A 19,765-nucleotide genomic window follows, 5' to 3' on the forward strand; every position below is an offset into this window, starting at 1 on the left:
AGAAATGTGCTACACATGGAATGTCCAGACAGCAGTTTAAACTAATTACCTCCAACTCCCAAAACATCTCTTTGATTTCCGATATTCACATGAATAGTTGATATTGCTAACAATGACAGGACAATCCCTTCTAGACCTCTGGCTTCAACTCCCATCTAAACAAGCTCACCTGCTGTTTTATGGCTCTCACATCTCTCACTCTGACTCTGTAAGTGCTCATGGACAGATCTTTGAACTTTAAATCTTGGGTGGTCTGCAACTTCTTGAAATACTTACAGCTACACATTTAATTTCCCTAAAACTAAAAGTGACCTTTAAAATATTAATACAAACCATGAATTAGATGATCGTAACAATATTCACCAAGAAACTTCTCGTCCTCAGTACTTTTAAGCTCCATATGAATCTATCTTCTCTCAACACAGCTGATGTTCTTACATTCCTTCCCTCCCTTAAACTCACCTTCCACACAGACTAACTCAACCACACATGTTGCTTTCTCCTTGACCTTGTTACCCCACATGGTCTTGAGATGATAAGCAAGGGGGTGGAAGGTTATCGGGGGTAGATGGAAATGTGGAGTAATCAGTTCAAAGGAACAGGATCGAAGGGTCGAGTGGCCTACTCCTGCTCCTAATTCGTATGTTCATATGTCTATCATCAACAGGCAGAGACAACATGGTTTTGTGAAAGGGAAATCATGTTTAACCAATTTATTGGAGTTCTTTGAGGGCAACCAGTGAATGTATTGTACTTAGATTTCCAGAAGGTATTTGATAAGGTGCCACATCAAAGGTTATTGCAGAAAATGAAAGGTCATGGTGTAGGGAGTAACATATTGGCATGGATAGAAGATTGTTTAGCTAACAGGAAGCAGAGAGTAGGCATAAATCGGTCATTTCTGGTTGGCAAAATGTAACAAGTGGTGTACCACAGGGATTTGTGCTGGGGCCTCAACTTTTTACGATTTATACAAATGACTTAGATGAAGGGACTGAAAGTATGGTTGCTAAATTTGCTGATGACACAAAGATGGGTAGGAAAGTAACTTGTGAAGAGGACGTAAGGAGGCTACAAAGGGATAACGATAGGTTAAGTGAGTGGGAAAAGACCTGGCAAATGGAGTATAATATGGGAAAGTGGGAAATTATCCAATTTGGCAGGAAGAATAAAAAAGAAGCATATTATCTAAATGGTGAGAGATTACAGAGCTCTGAGATGCAGAGGGATCTGGGTGTCCTAGTGCATGAATCGCAGAAGGTTAGTATGCAGGTAAAGCATGTAATAAGAAAGCTAATAGAATGTTATCGTTTATTGCGAGGGGAATTGAATACAAAAGTAGGGAGATTATGCTTCAGCTATACAAGGCATTGGTGAGAGCACATCTGGAGTACTGTGTACACAACTGGTCTCCTTATTTCAGAAAGGATGTAAACGCATAGGAGGCAGTACAGGGAAGGTTTACTAGACTAATACCTGGAATGGGCGGGCTTTCTTATGAGGAAAGATTGGACAGGCGAGGCTTGTATCCACTGTAATTTAGAAGAGTAAGAGGTGACTTGATTGAAACATATAAGATCCTGAGGTGTCTTGACAGGGTCAATGTGGAAAGGATGTTTCCCCTTGTGGGAGAATCTAGAACTAGGGGTCACTGTTTAAAAATAAGAAGTCGCCCATTTAAGACAGAGATGAGGAGAAATTCTTTCTGTCAGAGGGTCGTGAGTCTTCGGAATTCTCAAAAGGCAGTGGAAGCAGAGTCTTTGAATATTTTTAAGGCAGAGGTAGATAGATTCTTGATAAACAAGGGGGTGGAAGGTTATCGGGGGTAGGTGGAAATGTGGAGTAATCAGTTCAGCCATGAACTTATTGAATGGTGGAGCAGTCTCGAAGGGCCGAGTGGCCTACTCCTGCTCCTAATTTGTGTGTTTGTATGTACCTCTCATTTCCTTTCTCCTAATATTCTCTTGCCAGCCCCTAACCCCTCTATCATCACCTTCTTCCCTGGAAAAAATATCCCCTGAACTCTCAGGCCCTCCCTGATCTCTGCCCTTGCACTCAGGATGACAAATGCCTCTGTTGATCTCCTAAATAACTGCCTCAGCTCCTCCATTGATGTACTTGCCCTGATCTTCACCAGATAGTGGACAGTTTCCCATCTCCACTATCTCTCAGTTGCAACAGACACCTTCAATGGTCTTAGATCTGCCAACCATAAAGCTGGAGCAAATTAAAACAGAAAATTCCGGAAATATTCTGTAGGTCTAGCAGAGTTAACCTTTCAGGTCCATGACCTTTCACCAGAACCAAGCTGGAGCAAACTAGCAAACATTGGTGAGCCTGGCCTTCCATTGTCAAGTCCTAAGATCATCATGGAGAGCAGGAACAACAACCTCTCCACATCAAACTGTCTCATCTGACTACTTGCTTTCTATCCTGGGGTAGATGTTGACAGCCATCTCGTGGCCACCCAGCTACATGATCTTAGATCACAACTAAAGTCACCTCAAAGGATATGGGATTTGTTGAATCAAAGTCCCAGTGAGAGTGGCAAATTGAGCAAACAAAACTGTCCTTTTCAGGACTAAAGAAAATACCATGTCAGCCTAACCATTCAAATATGCCAACGTAACATGGAGACATTTCTCAAGCAAAATGCAAATATCATGAAAGGTTACTCAAGAAACACATAGTTAATGTTCTAGTACTTGAAAAAAGAACACATCAAACATATCCACCAGTTCAACACAAGATGACATGTTGCAGGTTTTGACCGAATCGCTTGTAACAACCATCCCAAATATGGGCTGGTGTGTTATTTCAAACACGGCATTGACAGTCGCATCAAACTTAAGCAAATCAGCAATGCTGGTGCTTTCACTATAGCAATATGTGTAGGAGAGATGGCAATCTCTAGCGTGTACAAACCACCACTCATTCAGTGGCCAGACCCACAGCTCCCTCCCAATAAACATCGATCCATCCCAGAGACCTTAATAGCCACCACGCAATGTGGAGCTATGACAACCTCAATTACAATGGAGTAGCAATTGTACTTTACCAGAGAATAAATGTCTCCTTTTGATGTCAAGGTTCGAGGTGCATTCCATTTTACAAGGTGGCAGAGAGATTATAACCCAGATCTATGTTTCCTTGCCAAAGGTAGCAAAGAAAATCCAAACAGCACCTCCAGAACTGTCAAAGAACAAAGAACAAAGAAAATTACAGCACAGGAACAGGCCCTTCGGCCCTCCAAGCCTACGCCGATCCAAATCCTCTATCTAAACCTGTCGCCTATTTTCTAAGGGTCTGTATCTCTTTACTTCCTGCCATTCATGTATCTGTCTAGATAAATCTTAAAAGACGCTATCGTGCCCGCGTCTACCACCTGCGCTGGCAACGCGTTCCATGCACCCACCACCCTCTGCGTAAAGAACTTTCCACGCATATCCCCCCTAAACTTTTCCCCTTTCACTTTGAACTCGTGTCCCCTTGTAATTGAATCCCCCACTCTGGGAAAAAGCTTCTTGCTATCCACCCTGTCTATACATAGAACATAGAACATAGAACATAGAACATACAGCACAGAACAGGCCCTTCGGCCCACAATGTTGTGCCGATCCTTTGTCCTCTGTCAAGGACAATTTAATCTATACCCCATCATTCTCCTTTATCCATATACCTATCCAAAAGCCTTTTGAAAGTCCCTAAAGTTTCTGACTCAACAACTTCCCCGGGCAAGGCATTCCATGCCTCGACCACTCTCTGGGTAAAGAACCTTCCCCTGACATCCCCCTTATATCTCCCACCCTTCACCTTAAATTTATGACCCCTTGTAACGCTTTGCTCCACCCGGGGAAAAAGTTTCTGACTGTCTACCCTATCTATTCCCCTGATCATCTTATAAACCTCTATCATGTCACCCCTCATCCTTCTCCGTTCTAATGAGAAGAGGCCTAGAATGTTCAGCCTTTCCTCGTAAGACTTATTCTCCATTCCAGGCAACATCCTGGTAAATCTCCTCTGCACCCTCTCCAAGGCTTCCACATCCTTCCTAAAGTGAGGCGACCAGAACTGCACACAGTACTCCAAATGAGGCCTTACCAAGGTCCTGTACAGCTGCATCATCACCTCACGGCTCTTAAATTCAATCCCTCTGCTAATGAACGCTAACACCCCATATGCCTTCTTCACAGCCCTATCCACTTGAGTTGCAACTTTCAATGATCTATGCACATAGACCCCAAGGTCTCTCTGCTCCTCCACATGCCCAAGAACCCTACCGTTAACCCAGTATTTTGCATTCATGTTTGTCCTTCCAAAATGGACGACCTCACACTTTTCAGGGTTAAACTCCATCTGCCACTTTTCAGCCCAGCACTGCAACCTATCCAAGTCCCTTTGCAGACGACAATAGCCCTCCTCGGTATCCACAACTCCACCAACCTTTGTATCATCTGCAAATTTACTGACCCACCCTTCGACTTCCTCATCCAAGTCGTTAATAAAAATCACAAACAGGAGAGGACCCAGAACTGATCCCTGCGGCACGCCACTGGTAACTGGGCTCCAGGCTGAGTATTTACCATCTAAGACCACTCTCTGCCTTCTATCAGTTAGCCAATTCTTAATCCAACTGGCCACATTCCCCACTATCCCATGCCTCCTGACTTTCTCCATAAGTCTACCATGGGGGACCTTATCAAATGCCTTACTAAAATCCATGTACACCACATCCACTGGTTTACCCTCATCCACTTGCTTGGTCACCTGCTCAAAGAATTCAATCAGGCTTGTGAGGCAAGACCTACCCCTCACAAAACCGTGCTGACTGTCCCGAATCAAGCAGTGTCTTTCCAGATGCTCAGAAATCCTATCCCTCAGCACCTTTTCCATCAACTTGCCTACCACCGAAGTAAGACTAACTGGCCTGTAATTCCCAGGGTTGTTCCTATTCCCTTTCTTGAACAGGGGCACAACATTTGCCACCCTCCAATCACCTGGTACCACCCCCGTCAGCAGAGAAGATGAAAAGATCATTGCCAGCGGCTCTGCAATTTCATCCCTTGCTTCCCATAACATCCTTGGATATACCCCGTCAGGCCCGGGAGACTTGTCTATCTTCAAGTTATTCAAAAACCCCAACACATCTTCCCTCCTAACGAGCACTTCCTCGAGCTTACCAGTCTGCTTCCCACCGTCCTCTTCAGTAATACACCCCTTCTCATTCGTAAATACCGAAGAGAAGTACTCATTCAAAACCTCACTTATCTCTTCCGGCTCAACACACAGTCTCCCGCTATTGTCCTTGACCGGACCTACGGTCCCCCTAGTCATCCTCATATTTCTGACATACGCGTAAAAGGCCTTGGGGTTTTCTTTTATCCTACCCGCCAAGCATTTTTCATGCCCTCTCTTAGCTCTCCTAATCCCTTTCTTCAGATCCTTCCTGGCCATCTTGTATCCCTCCAGAGCTATGCCTGTGCCCTTTTTCCTCAACTTTATATACGCATCCTTCTTCTTCCTAACAAGACTCTCAACCTCTCTTGTCAACCACGGTTCCCTCACATGACCATCCCTTCCCTGTCTGACAGGGACATGCTTATCAATGGCCCCTACTATCTGCTCCTTGAAAAAGTTCCACATTTCGACCGTGCCCTTCCCTGCCAGCATATGCTCCCAACTTATGCTCCTCAGTTCCTGCCTGACAGCATCATATCTACCCTTCCCCCAATTGTAAACCTTGCCCTGTTGCACATACCTATCCCTCTCCATTACCACAGTGAATGCTACAGAATTGTGATCACTATCTCCAAAGTGCTCGCCCACCAACAGCTCTATCACTTGCCCTGGTTCATTACCTAGTACCAAATCCAATATTGCCTCCCCTCTGGTCGGGCAGTCTACATACTGAGTCAGAAAAGCTTCCTGGACATACTGCACAAACACTACCCCATCCAAACTATTCGATCTAAAGAGTTGCCAATCAATATTTGGGAAGTTGAAATCCCCCATAATTACTACCCTGTGACTTCTGCTCCTTTCCAAAATCTGTTTCCCAATCTGCTCTTCCACCTCCCTGCTGCTATTGGGGGGCCTATAGAAAACTCCCATCAAGGTGACTGCTCCTTTCCTGTTCCTGACCTCAACCCACAGTGCCTCAGTCGGCAGATCCTCCTCGAAAATTCTTTCAGCAGTTGTTACACTATTTCTAACTAACAATGCCACCCCCCCACCTCTTTTACCACCATTCCTAATCTTATGAAAACATCTATAACCAGGTACCTCCAAAAACCATTCCTCCCCCTCACCTATCCACGTTTCAGTGATGGCCACAACATCGTAGTCCCAAGTGCCCATCCACGCCTTCAATTCACTCACCTTATTCCTGATGCTTCTTGCGTTGAAGTATACGCACTTTAACCCTTCTCCGTGCCCATCTGTCCTCTGTGACAGTGCTACCTTCCCCAATACCTCACTACACTCTTTGTCTTTCTGAGTGGACCCACTGGTCCCTGGATTACAAGTCCGGTTCCCATCCCCCTCCCAAACTCTCATGATTTTGTACACCTCAATCAGGTCCCCCCTCAACCTCCGTCTTTCTAATGAAAATAATCCTAATCTACTCAACCTCTCTTCATAGCTAGTGCCCTCCATACCAGGCAACATCCTGGTGAACCTCCTCTGCACCCTCTCCAAAGCAGCCACATCCTTTTGGTAATGTGGCGACCAGAACTGCACGCAGTATTCCAAATGTGGCTGAACCAAAGTCCTATACAACTGTAACATGACCTGCCAACACTTGTACTCAATACCCCATCCGATGAAGGAAAGCATGCCGTATGTCTTCTTGACCACTCTATTGACCTGCGTTGCCACCTTCAGGGAACAATGGACCTGAACACCCAAATCTCTCTGTACATCAATTTTCCCCAGGACTTTTCCATTTACTGTATAGTTCACTCTTGAACTGGATCTTCCAAAATGCATCACCTCGCATTTGCCCTGATTGAACTCCATCTGCCATTTCTCTGCCCAACGCTCCAGTCTATCTATATTCTGCTGTATTCTCTGACAGTCCCCTTCACTATCTGCTACTCCACCAATCTTAGTGTCATCTGCAAACTTGCTAATCAGACCACCTATACTTTCCTCCAAATCATTTATGTATATCACAAACAACAGTGGTCCCAGCATGGATCCCTGTGGAACACCACTGGTCACACGTCTCCATTTTGAGAAACTCCCTTCCACTGCTACTCTCTGTCTCCTGTTGCCCAGCCAGTTCTTTATCCATCTAGCTAGTACACCTTGGACCCCATGCGCCTTCACTTTCTCCATCAGCCTACCATGGGGAACCTTATCAAACGCCTTACTGAAGTCCATGTATATGACATCTACAGCCCTTCCCTCATCAATCAACTTTGTCACTTCCTCAAAGAATTCTATTAAGTTGGTAAGACATGACCTTCCCTGCACAAAACCATGTTGCCTATCACTGATAAGCCCATTTTCTTCCAGATGGGAATAGATCCTATCCCTCAGTATCTTCTCCAGCAGCTTCCCTACCACTGACGTCAGGCTCACCGGTCTATAATTACCTGGATTATCCCTGCTACCCTTCTTAAACAAGGGGACAACATTAGCAATTCTCCAGTCCTCCGGGACCTCACCCGTGTTTAAGGATGTTGCAAAGATATCTGTTAAGGCCCCAACTATTTCCTCTCTCGCTTCCCACAGTAACCTGGGATAGATCCCATCCGGACCTGGGGACTTGTCCACCTTAATGCCTTTTAGAATACCTAACACTTCCTCCCTCCTTATGCCGACTTGACCTAGAGTAATCAAACATCTGTCCCTAACCTCAACATCCGTCATGTCCCTCTCCTCGGTGAATACCGATGCAAAGTACTCGTTTAGAATCTCACCCATTTTCTCTGACTCCACGCATAACTTTCCTCCTTTGTCCTTGAATGGGCCAATCCTTTCTCTAGTTACCCTCTTTCTCCTTATATATGAATAAAAGGCTTTGGGATTTTCCTTAACCCTGTTTGCTAAAGATATTTCATGACCCCTTTTAGCCCTCTTAATTCCTCGTTTCAGATTGGTCCTACATTCCCGATATTCTTTCAAAGCTTCGTCTTTCTTCAGCCTCCTAGACCTTATGTATGCTTCCTTTTTCCTCTTAGCTAGTCTCACAATTTCACCTGTCATCCATGGTTCCCTAATCTTGCCATTTCTACCCCTCATTTTCACAGGAACATGTTTCTCCTGCACGCTAATCAACCTCTCTTTAAAAGCCTCCCACATATCAAATGTGGATTTACCTTCAAACAGCTGCTCCCAATCTACATTCCCCAGCTCCTGCCGAATTTTGGTATAGTTGGCCTTCCCCCAATTTAGCACTCTTCCTTTAGGACCACTCTCGTCTTTGTCCATGAGTATTCTAAAACTTACGGAATTGTGATCACTATTCCCAAAGTAGTCCCCTACCAAAACGTCAACCACCTGGCCCGGCTCATTTCCCAACACTAGGTCCAGTATGGCCCCTTCCCGAGTTGGACTATTTACATACTGCTCTAGAAAACCCTCCTGGATGCTCCTTACAAATTCTGCTCCATCGAGACCTCTAACATTAAGTGAATCCCAGTCAATGTTGGGAAAATTAAAATCTCCTATCACCACCACCTTGTTGCTCCTGCAGCTTTCCATAATCTGTTTACATATTTGTACCTCTCATCTCACGCTCGCTGTTGGGAGGCCTGTAGTACCGCCCCAACATTGTTTCCGCACCCTTCCTATTTCTGAATTCTGCCCATATTGCCTCACAGCTCGAGTCCTCCATAGTGCCTTCCTTCAGCACAGCTGTGATATCCTCTTTGACCAGTAATGCAACTCCTCCACCCCTTTTACCTCCCTCTCTATCCCGCCTGAAGCATCGGTATCCTGGGATATTTAGTTGCCAATCATGCCCTTCCCTTAACCAAGTCTCAGTAATAGCAATCACATCATACTCCCAGGTACTAATCCAAGCCCTAAGTTCATCTGCCTTATCTACTACACTTCTTGCATTAAAACAAATACACCTCAGACCACCAGTCCCTTTGCTTTCATCATCTGCTCCCTGCCTACTCTTCCCCTTAGTCACGCTGACTTCATTATCTAGTTCCTTACAGGCTTTAGTTACTACATCCTTACTCTCCACTGACCTCATTTGGTTCCCATCCCCCTGCCACATTAGTTTAAACCCTCCCCAACAGCATTAGCAAAAGCACCCCCAAGGACATTGGTTCCAGTCTGGCCCAGGTGTAGACCGTCCAATTTGTAATAGTCCCACCTCCCCCAGAACCGGTCCCAATGTCCCAAAAATCTGAACCCCTCCCTCCTGCACCATCTCTCAAGCCACGCATTCATCCTGACTATTCTTTCATTTCTACTCTGACTATCACGTGGCACTGGTAGCAATCCTGAGATTACTACCTCTGAGGTCCTACTTTTTAACTTGGCTCCTAACTCCCTAAATTCTGCTTGTAGGACCTCATCCCGTTAAGGTGTCCTCAACAGTTAACGTAGGCCTTCACTAATCAACTTTGGAATCAAAATTCCCATCATTACATTAACACTAGAACTGTGATGGCATTTCATGAGAACAGACTGGGAAATCTTTCAAAAGTTAATTAACATCAACATCAGGTGGATTCCATGAACCATTCTGAAGGGGAGGGTGAACAGTCAGAGGTCGTGGTACACATTGGTACCAACGACATAGGTAGAAAGAGGGACGAGGTCCTGCAACAAGAATTTAGGGAGTTAGGTAGCAGATTAAGAAGCAGGACCTTAAAGGTTGTAATCTCTGGATTACTCCCAGTGCCACGTGCTCGTGAGCACAGGAATAGGACGATGAAGCAGATGAGTGTGTGGCTGAGGAGGTGGTGTAGGAGGGGGTGCTTTAGTTTCCTGGTTCACTGGGTCTGTTTCTGGTGAAGGTGGGACCTGTACAAGTTGGATGGGTTGCACCTGAACCGGAACGGGACCAACATCCTTGCTGGGAGGTTTGCTAGTGCTGTTGGGGATGGGTGGCGGGGTGGGGGTTACACTAATTTGGCAGGGGGATGGGATACAGAGTGAAGGTATAGTAAGGGGTGATGTACAGCCAAATATAGAAGAGAAATTGAGTCAGTCTGGAAAGCAGAGCAAATATAGACCTGTTAAGGCACGAGCAAACAGTGCGAGGCTGGATTGCATCTATTTTAATGCAAGGTGTCTTACTAGTAAGGCAGATGAATTGAGGGTGTTGATTAACACGTGGGAATATTATATTATTGCTATCAGAGAGACATGGTTGAGGGAAGGGCAGGACTGTCAGCTCAATATTCCAGGGTATCAAATCTTCAGGTGTGACAGGGGAGGGTGTAAAAGAGGAGGTGACATTGCACTGTTGATCAAGGAGTCAATTACTGCAGTAAGGAGGGATGATATCTTAGAAGGTTCTTCAAATGAGGCCATATGGGTACAACTTAAAAACACAAGGGTGCAATCACTTGGCTGGGAGTGTACTACAGGCCTCCAAACAGTCAGGGAGAGTTAGAGGAGCAGATATGTAGGCAAATCTCAAAGAGGTGTAAAAATAATAGGGTAATAATAGTAGGGGCTTTCAACTTCTCCAATATCAACTGGGATAGTCTTAGTGTAAAAGGCTTAAAGGGGACGAAATTCTTAAATATAGGAGAGCTTTTTGAGTCAGCACGTAGAAAGTCCTACAAGAGAAGGGGCAGTAATGGACCTAATCCTGGGGAATGAAGCCGGACAAGTGGTAGAAGTGTCAGTGGGGGAGCATTTTGGGGATAGTGACCATAACTCTATAAGATTTAAGATAAATATGGAAAAGGACAAAGAGGGACCGGAAATAAAAGTAGTGAATTGGGGTAATGCCGATTTCAATTTGATAAAACAGGATTTGGCTAAAGTGGACTGGGAGCAGCTACTTGTAGGAAAGTCTACATCAGACCAGTGGGAGTCATTCAAAGAGGAAATAGTGAGAGTTCAGAGCCAACATGTTCCCATAAAGGTGAAGGCTGGGACCAACAAGTCCAGGAAACCCTGGATGTCAAGGGATATAGAGGATTGGATAAGGAAAAAAAAGGAGGCTTATGGCAGAGTCAAAGTGCTGAAAACAGCAGAGGCCCTAGAGGAGTATAGAAAGTGTAGGGGAGTACTTAAAAAAGTAATTAGGAGAGCGAAGAGGGAACATGAAAAAACACTGGCGGGCAAGATAAAGGAAAATCCCAAGGCGTTTTATAAGTATATTAAGAGCAAGAGGATAACCAGGGAAAGAGTAGGGCCCATTAGGGACCAAAGTGGCAATCTGTGTGTGGAGCCGGAGGACATAGGTGAGGTTTTAAATGATTACTTTTCATCTGTGTTCACTATAGAGAAGGGCGATGTAGGTGTAAAGATCAGAGAGGGGGATTGTGATATACTTGAACAAATTAGCATTGAAAGGGAGGAAGTATTGGCTGTTTTAGCAGGCTTAAACGTGGATAAATCCCCAGGCCGAGATCAGATGTATCCCAAGCTGTTATGTGAGGCAAGGGAGGAGATAGCAGGGGCTCTGACACAAATTTTCAAATCCTCTCTGGCCACAGGAGAGGTACCAGAGGACTGGAGGATAGCGAATGTGGTAGCATTATTCAAGAAGGGTAGCAAGGATAAACCAGGTAATTATAAGCCAGTAAGTCTAATATCAATGGTAGGGAAACTATTGGAAAAAATTCTGAGGGAGAGAATTAATCTCCACTTGGAGAGGCAGGGATTAATCAGGGATAGTCAGCATGGCTTTGTCAGGGGGAGATCGTGTCTAACAAACTTGATTGAATTTTTTGAGGCGGTGACGAGATAAATAGATGAGGGTAAAGCAGTTGATGTCGTCTACATGGACTTCAGTAAGGCTTTTGTTAAGGTCCCGCATGGGAGATTGGTTAAGAAGGTAAGAGCCCATGGGATCCAGGGCAGATTGGATCCAAAATTGGCTTCGTGGCAGGAAACTGAGGGCGATGGTCGAGGGTTGTTTTTGCAAGTGGAAGCCTGTGACCAGTGGTACACCGCAAGGATCAGTGCTGGGACCCTTACTGTTTATAGTGTACATTAACGATTTAGACATGAATATCGGAGGTATGATCAGTAAGTTCACAGATGGCATGTAAATTGGTGGTGTCGTAAATAGTGAGGAGGAAAGCCTTAGATTACAGGATGATATAGATGGGCTGGTAAGATGGGCGGAGGAGTGGCAAATGAAACTTAATCCTGAGAAGTGTGAGGTGATGCATTTTGGGAGGACTAACAAGGCAAGGGAATATATAATGGATGGCACGATCCTAGGAAGTACAGAGGGTCAGACAGACCTTGCTGTACTTGTCCATAGATCACTGAAGGCAGCAACACAGGTAGATAAGGTGGTTGGGAAGGCATATGGGATACTTGCCTTTATTAGCCATGGCATAGAATAAAAGAGCAGGGAGGTTATGATGGAGCTGTATAAAACACTGGTTAGGCCACAGCTGGAGTACTGTGTACAGTTCTGGTCACCACACTAAAGGAAGGATGTGATTGCACTGGAGAAGGTGCAGAGGAGATTCACCAGATGTTGCCTGGGCTGAAGCATGTCAGCTATGAAGAGAGACTGAAAAGGCGAGGGTTGTTTTCCTTAGAGCAGAGAAGACTGAGCAGGGACCTGATTGAGGTAAACAAAATTATGAGGGGCATTGATAGGATAGATGGGAAGAAACTTTTTCCCTTAGCGGAGGGATCAATAACCAGGGAGCATAGATTTAAGGTAAGGGGCAGGAGGTTTAGAGGGGATTTGAGGACAAACTTTTTCACCAGAGGGTGGTTGGAATCTGGAACACACTACCTGAAAGGGTGGTCGAGGCAGGAACCCTCACAACATTTAAGAAGTATTTAGATGAGCACTTGAAATGCAATAGCATACAAGGCTAAGGGCCAAGTGCTGGAAAATGGGATTCGAATAGATAGGTGCTTGATAGCCGGCACAGGCATGATGGGCCGAAGGGACTGTTTCTGTGCTGTTTAACTCTATGACTCTATGAACCACCAATGGTTTCATTATTATTATTAAAGCTGCCACGAAACGCACTATACCTTGGGCTATGGAAAGGCATAAATTCCTTGTTGGACAGAAGAAAGCGAAGCTGTCTGACGGGAGTATTCACTGAACAAGAACCCAGCCACAGCCACTGCAATGCTAGAGTCCTTGAACTCAGTGAGATGTGAAAGGTGGAAGAGCCTTGTGGAAGCATGAGCCCAGCTCCATCAACTTGGCAGGGCAAACCCCACCTATAAACACAGGATGACCATCAGAGCAGACACTATTGCATCCCACTTGTTACAAATGTCAAAGGCTCCAGCAGACAAAGAATTTCAATGCCAGGTGATACGACAGCTTTCTTTTTTTTATTTGTTCATGGGATATAGGCTTCACTGGCTCGGCCAGCATTTATTACCCATCCCTAATTGCCCTTGAGAAGGTGATGGTGAGCTGCCTTCTTGAACCGCTGCAGTCCATGTGGGGTAGGTACACCCACAGTGCTGTTCGGAAGGGAGTTACAAGATTTTGACCCAGCAAACCTAATGGCAGCACCAAGATCGTCAACTATATCTGATTGATTCACCTAGGACAAATTAAACACAGCCCAGTCAACAACCAAATCCAGAAAAGCTGCTCATCCAGGTAATATTTACCCAGAGTTCTTAAAAGCCCAAAGTGAAGAGATGGTTTCTCTCCTTCTCCAAAACATGGACAACAGGTAAAATTCGCACTATCTGGAAGGAGACTAAAATAATTGCCCTCCTGAAGCAGGGGAAATCAACTTATGAAGCCTCCAGCTACCGCCCAATCTCCTTACTCTGCACTTGTTACAAATTTTGTTACAAAGTACTGGAGAGGTTTCTACTCGATAGACCAACCTCCATCATTGAGACAACCAAGGCTGAGGAGCTAGCAGGTTTCCAGAGTGACTGTAACTGCTGAAACCTAGTGGTAGTGTTACTATACATCAAAGCAGGTTTCCATCACCACCAGCTCAAAACCACCAGGACACTCATGGAGCTGTATGATACAGTAAGGAAGCATGGATTACTTTTCAAGCTCTCCGCTGCCACCTTACCTTGCAGAACAATGATTCATCTTTTCAACTCCATGCTTAGTAACCATGTGGACACTGGCACGCAAGAGAGCTGATAAGGCCATTGAATAACAGACTCCCGCAGGATTCTGTCCTGGCTCCCTTGTTAGAATCATAGAATCAAAGAAGAACAAAGAACAAAGAAAATTACAGGCCCTTCGGCCCTCCAAGCCTGCGCCGATCCAGATCCTCTATCTAATGCTGTCGCCTAAAAGAACAAAGAAAATTACAGAATTTTACAGAATCATCGAATTGTTACAGCACAGAAGGAAATCATTCAACCTGTCGAGTCTGTGCCAGCTCTCTGCAACAGCAAGTCCCACGCCCTGCCCTTTCCCCGTATCCCTGAAAAAAAATTATTTTTGGTTCTTTTGCCATTCACCTTAAATTGGTGTCCTCTAGTTCTTGTCCCTTCCGCCAATGGGAACAATTTCTCTCTATCTACTCTGTCTAAACCCTTCATTATTTTGAACACCTCTATCAATTCTCCTCTCAACCTTCTCTTCTCAAAGAAGAACAACTCCAACTTCTCCAATCTATCCATGTAACTGAAGTCCTTCTTATAAATCTTTTCTGCCCCCTCTCTAAAGATTTCACATCTTGCCTAAAGTGTGGTGACCAGAATTGGACTCAATACTCCAGTTGAGGCCGAACCAGTGTTTTATAAAGATTCATTATTGCTTCCTTGCTTTTGTACTGTATCCCTCTATTTATAAAGCCCAGGATGCCATATGCCTTTTAACCACTTTCTACTAACCACTAAAAACAAAAAGTGCTGGAAATACTCAGCAGGTTTGGCAGCATCAGTGGAGAGAGAAGCAGAGTTAATATTTCAGGTCAGTGACCTTTCATCAGAACTGGCAAAGATGCTGCCATCTTAAATGTTTTGTTCAACGTTACACCAATGATCTGCCCAAAAGAGAGCCCCTTAAGTTTATAAATGCTGATGACATTGCCTTGGCCATGTAAAGCAAGAATCTGTCTGCCACTAAGGAGACTCTGGCCAGTGATTTACAAAGGACGGAGACCTACTTCCATAATGGTAACTGTGGTCAGACCCACAAAAGACCATCACTTCGGCATTCCACTTCAAAGCCATTCAAGCAAACCAAACCCTTAAAGTCTCCTTTTGCAGCACACAAGAACACAAGAAATAGGAGCAGGATTAGACCATATGGCCCATCGAGCCTGCTCCACCATTCAAAACGATCATGGCTGATCTTAGGCTTCAAATCCACTTTTATGCCTGCTCGCCATATCCCTAGATTCCCTGAGGGACCAAAACTCTGTCTATCCAAAACTTAAATATATTCAATGATGGAACATCCACAATCCTCTGGGGTAGAGAATTCCAAAGATTCACAACTCTTTGAGTGAAGTAATTTCTCCTCATCTCAGTCCTAAATGATCAGCCCCAAGACTGTGCCCCCATGTTTTAGATTCCCCGACCAGCATAAATAATCTCTCAGTGTCTACCTATCCAGCCCCTTCAGAATCTTATATATTTCAATGAAATCACTTCTCATTCTTCTAAACTCCAGAGAATATAGGCTCAATTTACTTAGCCTTGCATCCTAGGATAACCCCCTCATCCCAGGGAGCAATCTAGTGAACCTTCGCTGCACCGATTCCAATGCAAGTATATCCTTTCTTAAATGTGGAGATCAAAACTGCAAACATTCCTGTCGATGTGGTCTCGCCAAAATCCTGTACAATTTTTGCAATATTTCCTTATTCCTGTACTCCAATACCCTTGCAATAAAGGCCAACATGCCATTTGCCTTTCCAATTGCTTGCTGTACTTGTATCTTAACTTTCTGCAGTCCTTGTACAAGCACCCCCAAGTCTCGTTGAGCATCAACACTTACAAGTTTCATGCCTTTTAAAAAATATTCTGCTTTTCGATTCTTACATCCAAAGTGAATAACTTCACACTTCCCTACATTATGCTCCATCTGCCATCTTGTTGTCCAGTCACTTAACCTCCCTGTAGCCTTTCTGTCTCCTCCCCACAGCTTACCTTTTCACCTACCTTTGTATCATCAGCAAACTTAGTTACATTACTCTCTGTCTCTTCATCTAAGTCATTAATATAGATTGTAAATAGTTGAGGCCCCAGCACTGATCCTTGTGGCACTCTACTGTTTACTGCCTGCCAACTTGAAAATGCCCTGTTTATGACCACTCATTGCTTCCTGTCTGTTAACCAATCATCTATTCATGTTAATATAATATCCCAAACTACAAGGTTATCTTAATAAAAGCAAAATACTGCGGATGCTGGAAATCTGAAACAAAAACAAGAAATGCCGGATTCACTCAGCAGGTCTGGCAGCATCTGTGGAAAGAGAAGCAGAGTTAACGTTTCGGGTCAGTGACCCTTCTTCGGAACTGAGTTCCGAAGAAGGGTCACTGACCCGAAACGTTAACTCTGCTTCTCTTTCCACAGATGCTGCCAGACCTGCTGAGTGAATCCGGCATTTCTTGTTTTTGTACAAGGTTATCTTGCCTATTAACCTTTTGTGTGGCACCTTATTGAATGCCTTTTGGAAATCCAGGTATACTACATCTACTGGTTCGCCTTTATCTACATTACTAGTTACATTCTCAAAAACTCTAATAAATTTGTCAAACAGGATTTTCCTTTATTTAAACCATGTTGACTTGTTATAATCATACTGTGCTTTTCCAAGTGCATTGTTAAGACTTCCTTAATAATAGATTCCAGCATTTTCCCAATGACTGATGTTAGGCTAACTGTAGTTCCCTTTTTTCTCTCTCCCTCCTATATTGAAAAGTGGTGTAGCATTTGCCAACTTCCAATCTGATAGGACCATTCCCGAACCTAAGGAATTTTAGAAAATCATAGCTAGCGCATCCACTATCTCTGCAGCTATCTCTTTTAGATTTCACACTGTTCATTTACCACCATACCTTTTAATCTATTTACCCAATTTACCTTAGCCAGTTCTCCCCTCATGCCTACATAATTGGCTTTGTTTAAGTTTAAGATTCTTGTTTGTGATTGGAGTATGTCACTTTTAAACTTAACATGAAATTCAATGGTATTATGATTACTGTTTCCAGTGGATCTTTTACTATGACATTACAAATTAACCCTGCTTCATTACACAATACTAGGTTTAAGATAGCTTTATCCCTAGTTGGCTCCACAACGTATTGCTCCAAGAAATGGTCCTGAAAACATTCTACAAACTCATCTTCTAGGCCATTCCTTCCAATTTCACTGTCCCAGTCTATATGAAGATTAACGTGCCCCACAATTATTACATTGCCTTTGTTACAAGCTTCAATAATTTCTTATTTAATGCTCTGTCCAATGGCATAACTACTGTTAGGGGGCCTATAAACTACTCCCACCAGTGTTTTCTGATGCTTGCTATTCCTTATTTCCACCCACACTGATTCTACTTCATGATCTTCTGAGGCCAGATCCTTTCTCACTAATGTCCTTAGGTCATCCTTTACCATCAGTGCTAACCCTCTTCCTTTGAAATTCTGCCTGTCTTTCTGAAATATTGTGTCCCCTGGAATTTATTACCCAACCTTGATCAACATGTAACCATGTCTCTGCAGGGGTAAACCACACCAAAATCCCTTCCTATTTAGGAGCCATGCTTGTTTGCACTCTGTCATATGGAGAGCATCTCCAGAACCTCAGGAAGAAACTAAAGAATAGGGTCAACCTGATCAGAAACTTGCTGGATCAACATGGGAAGCAGACATTCAAACACTCCATACAGCAGCACTTACCCTGGTGTACTCTACAGCGGAGTACTGCTTTCCAGCATGGCTATCAACTCCATGGGTCAAATCCATTGATGTCCGGCTGAACTCTACTGGGAGAATTATCACTGGTTCTCTTTTATCAATACCAACACCCTGGTTGCCTGTACTAGCAAACACCTACGCCTCGAGAATGCAATCACCAGAGTATACAACCTCTACTTCAGCAAACACAGGCCAATCCAGACTGATTTGACCAACCTACCACCAGCGTGTCTTACAACTAAAAGGCCATCTTGGATCACTGCCAAAACCTTTCAGTGATCTCTCCTCAGCCTTGATGATCAATGGCATAATGCTTGGAAGAACTGCAATATACCAAATAAATCCCTTATGGAGGACCCCATAGTGTTACGACCAAGGCTGGAGGAGTACACAGTTTTTCTCTAGTTCCACTTCTTCACGGGTCACAGCATATATTTAACTGCTTCATCCATTTATCAATATGGCCAATTATATACTTTATCTGTTTTAGGTTCAGAATAAAATCCACCAACCAGGTTTCTTTAATAAACAACAAAATTATTAATTTATTATAAAACAAGACTTATTCAATAAAGGTGCAAAGCTTATTAACACACAGGTTGAAATATGAATGTTCCCTTCTAAATTATCCCAACACACATGCTCACACACACACACCGGTTAAAGAAAAAATAAAGAAATTTTTTTTCTGCAGAGATTTCTTTACAAAAAAGACAAAAAAAATACTTTGGCCAAATACTTGTTAATTCTTGAAGAAAAAACGGATATGATATGGAATTATATCAGCTGTCCCTTTTAGTCTGGCATCCTGACACGCATAGACATTTGTCACTGGAATCTTTTTGGAGCAGTACTTTTCAGGTGACGTCGAGGATTAGTCTGGCAGGCTTTCCAGGAGAAATGCATCATCAGGGGTTTCAACTATCACATTGGATTCTCAGGACTTCTCAAAGAGGTGGAAAAAGGATGAGCTGGTGGCTTACCCCCAATTGACTCAAAACAATATCCAAAACGAAACCAACTCTTGACCACCATAAATCTTGGCATGTCACTTCTCTGTAAACAACCTCCCCTAGTCACCAAGGCTCCTGCTGTTTATGTGGCTTAAGACATGTGACTTCCATTAAGGGTTTGCTTTTAAACAGTCCCAAATCCTTCCAGTGACCTTTCAAAAAAAAGTAAGTCCAGCATCTATGGAATCTCTTCAGTCTTTCAAATGAATCCATTTCCACAATTTTTAAACATGAGCCCTCAAAAAATATTTTTAAAATGGAAGCACTTTCATAACAATGGTCAAACCTGAAGAATCAGACCTTCCCAGCAAATAATGGACAGCCATCAACTACCTCAGAACTGGTCATTGGATGCTGCCACCTTCTCTGGAAGATTAAAGCATCCTCATCGTGTGACTGCAGAGCTCCTAATCAGACCCTGGAGCACATCATCGATCACTGCCCGCAAAAGAAATTCTCAGCAGCCTACAAGATATTGTTACATCAGAAGCTTTGGCTTAGATAGCTGACTTAGATATTGATATTAGATTTGTTTTTTGCTACTGTCATACAGAGAGCAAAAGCCAGGGTGATACTGTGCAAACAAACACTGGATCAACTTGTGTCAAGAAATCCAAACTGCATGCGACAAAGAAAATCTACGAGCTATGTATGAAGGGATCAAGAGGGTACTTGGCTCTTCCATTACCAAAGGTGCTCCCCTGAAGCCAGCAGATGGTGAAGTACTCACCGACAGAAGTAAACAGTTGTCCCGCGGGCTAA

The sequence above is a fragment of the Heterodontus francisci genome, chromosome 5 (genome assembly GCF_036365525.1).
Source record: "Heterodontus francisci isolate sHetFra1 chromosome 5, sHetFra1.hap1, whole genome shotgun sequence".
Lineage (NCBI taxonomy): Eukaryota > Metazoa > Chordata > Chondrichthyes > Heterodontiformes > Heterodontidae > Heterodontus > Heterodontus francisci.